The sequence below is a fragment of the Adiantum capillus-veneris genome, chromosome 10, assembly GCF_014529385.1.
Source record: "Adiantum capillus-veneris isolate H3 chromosome 10, ASM1452938v2, whole genome shotgun sequence".
NCBI lineage: Eukaryota > Viridiplantae > Streptophyta > Polypodiopsida > Polypodiales > Pteridaceae > Adiantum > Adiantum capillus-veneris.
In genome coordinates, this window is record NC_140940.1 from 126579375 (window position 1) to 126584468 (window position 5094).

At 42.7% G+C, this 5094-nt stretch overlaps 1 pseudogene; it reads left to right on the forward strand.

The window, feature by feature from the left end:
* The first annotated feature begins 1343 nt into the window (after positions 1–1343).
* LOC147449604 (uncharacterized) lies at positions 1344–2216 on the forward strand (annotated as a pseudogene).
* The last annotated feature ends 2878 nt before the right edge of the window (positions 2217–5094 follow it).

Genomic DNA, 5094 nt, shown 5'->3' on the forward strand with positions numbered 1-5094 from the left:
TGAATTTTCGACAAATAAAATACACCCTTTCTTATTCATTCTGTAAAATTTTTTCCAATTTTCTTTATAGTACCTTTCTATAGGTGAAACTGTGACAAAAAATGAAATTCAATAACCCCTTCTGCTGCACTCACATGATAGTCACATAATTATTAAGTGACCCCCCCCGAGAAGGAAGTCCAGATAGGTAAGATATTTATAACAGTTTGAAATTGGTTGCGGTTATCAATTGGGAGGAATCTGATGGTTTTTTGTCATTTTAGCGGTCTCGGATCGCGAGCTAATTGGCAAAGTCAAAGTGCGACCAAGACGGTGGAGTTCGAGGACGTCACTAATTTTGTACTTGGATGGATGATAGCCACATGTGAAGTTTAAGAAGCATGAGAATTGTTGACAGTTTTGTTTGAAGACTACCTCGAGGATAGCTACTTCAATGGTCTGAGAGTTCATAAAATAGAAGTGTGTGGCCACCAAGTCCCAGCTCATGTAGCTTTTACATGTTGGCCCTTTGAGCACACCCAACAACCCAAAAGATTTTGAAGAAGGGTGATTTTTTGTTCAAATAAGATTTACCTAGCAAAAAGCAACATACTTGGTGTGTTATAATTGCCTTAGAGAATCAATTAGTGCCACAAGGTCTAAAACCAAAACCAAAAGACACATGAGTTTCAGAAATGGTACATGATCCAAAGGTCTAATGAGCCCCTACCATCAAAGTACAAAGATTCTTCTTAGCTTATGGTGTAATAAATTTGTAAGGGAAATAATGAAGGTTTATAGCTGTAATGAATAACCTACATCAATGTTGGTAACGGACTTGACCGCTCCTACCATATGTTTTAAATAAAAAGAAAGTGCCTACTGATTTTCTAAGTAATAAAGGCTCGCAAGAAATTGAAGCTAATAATTGGGTGTGGCATGTATGGTGTCCATAGTAAAGAGGAACAAAAAGAAACTTAAATGTGAAGGTAAAGAGTAGAAGAAAACATGCAAGCGCCCATGTATCCCCTAATGGTGCTCTAAGCTACAGATTGGGGAGATGGTGTTCCAGCTTACTTGGTGTTTCCTCCAATCGTGCATATTTGTGCCCGTGGACCCAAATTCTAGAGGTTTTAGTGATCTCGGTGTAGTGTAGCTTCGAATTAAGGCTAGCAAATTAGAAGCTTCTCAAAAAGCTGCAAAGGGAAAAAAGCGGAGCTTCTGGCATGTCCGCGACATCGCGTGGCCAAAAGCAGCGCGTTGCTTTTGGCGGTGCTCGGTTTGTGCCCTATAAAATGCGCCTCATTTCTCATCATTCCGCGACTTCATTTGTGTGCGCATAATATTATACAAGCAGCTTGGCGATGGCGAATCAGACGTTACTGTTACATGGCGCAGGAGTGCTCCCGGTTTTGTTGGCGGTGGTTCTGTCGCAATTGGTGGTGGACGGGGCCAGTGTCGAGTGGCGGATGGAGGTGGAGAATATGGCCGATGGCGTGGAGAATGGCACCGTGAATGACATGTGGTGCGGGGTCGGTGTGGAGGAGCAGGGCGATCTGGACTATGGCCCTGTGCAAGGCGCTGACACCTCGGCGCCCGATGGCTCGTACTGGCACCTCCACCAGCGCAAGGACGATTACCTGAGCAGCTTGAAGATGCCGGCGCTGAGCTATGGATGCCGGCTCCAGGTGCAAAGCTTGAAGTCGGCACCGGTGCTGACACAGTGGCAGTTCCACTTGCTGCTGCCGCGCTACGACGCGGAGGGCGGGACGTGAAGTGCGATGTGTCGTTGCATGTGGTGGGGCAGGCCATTGCGCCGTGCTGCGAGGTTTTCAATGCAGACGGCTATGGCATTGGCATGTTCCTCATGGATCCTGTGCTGACAGTCAGCCCAGCATCCGCGCCCTCAACAACGCCACCGACATCACCCCCCGCCCTGGCTAGCTTTGGCCCTGACGTCCCCGCATCAGCTCCGCTTGAGAGCAGCCCTAGCAGTAACGGTGCTACGGATCAAGCAGCCGCGGTGCCGGCTTCTACCCAGACTGGTGCAGATGAGCCCGCCGCGGCACCGGCCAGAGCAAGTCCCAAGCCTGGGCGAAAGCTTCTTCTTTGAGCCAGATCCCCTAATTACTAAAAGTGACCTTATTTTTTGATCATTGTACTCAGTTTTTGGATTGATGTATTATGTATATGTATTTCATGTACATAATACTTTTTCAGATAACATATTTGTGTAAGTTTTTTTATCGTCCTGCTACTAGCCTAGTGTAGGTTTCAATAGATGAATCAACCGAGAAGTCATAAGTATAATTCACGCGGACTCAATATAATATGGGTGCCTTACAAATTCATGGTGCAATAATGTACATGATAACTCATTTTTGCACACAATTTCTGAATTATCTAAGAGAAAATTAAAAATTGAAAGTTTTATGAATTTTATGTTAATTTCCTCAAAATCTAGGCGGGTTTTTTCCTTTTTCTCTTCCTCTCAACGACCCGGCATTTTAATTTGGATTTCAAAGCGGCACACGCTTTTTCCAAACATTGTGACGTTATTGTGCCTCAAACACACGTACCAACAAGTCTTGCTTGCTCATCTATTATCAGCACCGGATGGAAGGCCATTGGTGTACATTGTGGATTATTTAATTTGTTACTATTAGGTGGAAAATTTGTCAATGGTCCGTTATTTTTGCTTAGTGAGATGGGGCAAAAACTGAATTTGCTTGTTGGTGAGATGGGACAAAAACATCCTCATGTATTTCCTACATAAATCAAGAAGGTAATTGTATGTTGAGTCCGCACTTTTTACAATCAGTTCAAGCTTCAGAAATTGACTTCGTCATCAAAATCACCAGCTCTAGATAAGTAGGCATGACGAACGTCGCAAGGAAGAGAAACCATCTTCACATTGAAAGGTGGTAAAAGTCTGAAGAAGAAATAAGATTGAATGCATTTTAAAGCATACTCAAAATCCATCTCCACACATCTTTAATCACAAACCAGTTCCCTAAAAAGATGTTTCAAACAATCATTTATTTTACATCTATCTCATTTACCATCTGATATATTCTTTCTCTCTCAAAGAATATTGTACTCATTATAGATGAATCAACAGATAAGTCATAAGTACAATACACCGGACTCAATACGATACGGGTGCCTTATAAATTCATGATTCCGTAGTGTTTGGGAAGACTCATTTTTGCACACATTCTTTGAATTATCCAATAGAAAATATTGAACGTTTTATGAATTTTAGGTTGTTTCCCTCAAAATCTAGGTTGTTTTTTGTCCTTTTCCTCTTCCTCTCAACAACCCGGTGATGCATGGTTTTTAGGACCCCTTCTGAAGATGCAATAAAGGCACAGTCAGTTGTTGGGGAGATGATGATACTCTAGTCCAAGGGATCTCGAAAGAGAAGAAAAATCTACTTCACAAGCACCAAAGAGTAAAAAGTGCCATGGACAGAAGATACGTGGGAACGAGCTCTTATGCATGCCTACAACCTATATCTTACAGAATAGCCCATTCTAGGTGTGAATTTCTAGTGAAATTTACACGAGGATGTTCGTGTGGACTCACAGCACAGCATTCTCCGTTTTCACTTTTTTACCGACAATAAATATTTTTTACCACAGTAAATATTTTCCACCTACATGGTAAATACAAATCACTTTTTACCTAGAGTAACTTTTTTTACCCATGGTAAATATTTTTTAGTGCACCATAAGTATTTGGTAGGTAACAGTTCACTGTTACTAGAAGCAGTGATTGGGCATCAACAATGCAGTTACAGGAGGAGAAAAGGAGAAAATCTTATGGTAAAGGTGAGTCAACAGGGATAAAGACTTTTGAGTTGAAAAGAGACATGCTGATTTTTTCAAAGAACACATGTCAAAAGAAGCCATGGTTGAGGATTTTTTGAGAATTTGATATTCAGGAGGACCCAGCTGCCACACCCCCCCTCGCAGGTCCCCCCCTGACATGTGCAGAACCTCTAGTTTCAACAGCCACCTTACCTGCTCTTAAATGCTGGTCAAGGCCTTATCCCCATGTGTCACAATCAGAAAAATCAGCATTTACCCTCCCCTCTCACATCACTCTAGAGAATATCTTGATGGTGACATATCAGGTGACCTCAATCTGTTGACCACCCTAAGCAAAAAGTAACCCCAATCAACGGATTTAAGCATGTTTATCCCTAATCCTAAACCCTCTCAGAAACCTATATAAGGAGGCCTTCTCTCACTCAAAACCAACACTTCACCCACTTCACCAACCAATGAAGCTATGATGACATTGCTCACAACGAGGAGCTATGGATGGAGCTCTACTCTCTCTCCCTCTCTCTCTCTCCCTTTAGTATGCTACATTACTAGCCCTAAAACCTAAATAAGGAGTCTTCTCTCATGCTCCATGGCCACCATCCTCGCCATCATTCTCTAAGGTATTGATGTGTTGCTAGTAGGATCATACCTACTTGCTGGGTTGATTGTTTTTGACAAGGGATTATGCCATCCTTGGCTTGCTTCTCTATATCCTTGTTATGTATGATCAGATGCCGTTGTATTGTTAAGCTGATGTCTTGTGTATATATATGCTACATAAGTTCCCTAAGCTTCGTTTCTATGTGTTTTGCCATATGTTTTGATGCCATCATAATGCCAGAAGTCTCACTTGCCTATGTGCACTATGTGTGAGGTCCCTAAACCTCTTAATTTAGGGTGGTGCCCCCTTTGTTTTGTTCTTTGCTTGTTTGCATGAGGCGTGGTTTGTGGAGTGTGCACGAGTACAGAGGCCACCCGATTGCACTGCTCTTTTTCCCGCTATCATTTTGGTGCCCCCACTGAGGAGGGCTACACAGACCTTCAGTTCACAAGCAATGAAGATGTGCAATCTACAACATGGACGAATGGCGTGAGGAGTTTGCAAATTGGAGAACAGAAGAGGAGGAGGCTTTGGAGGCCTTAAAAGCTTTCATCGAGGTCTTGTTACCAGGTTGCAGTGTCATTGAAATTCAAGAAGTAAGTTCTTCTACATGCCTTGTTCGTGATCGTTGCCAACGAAGGAGAGTGAGAAGAAGAGCTTGATATACCTCTCCTCTCAACC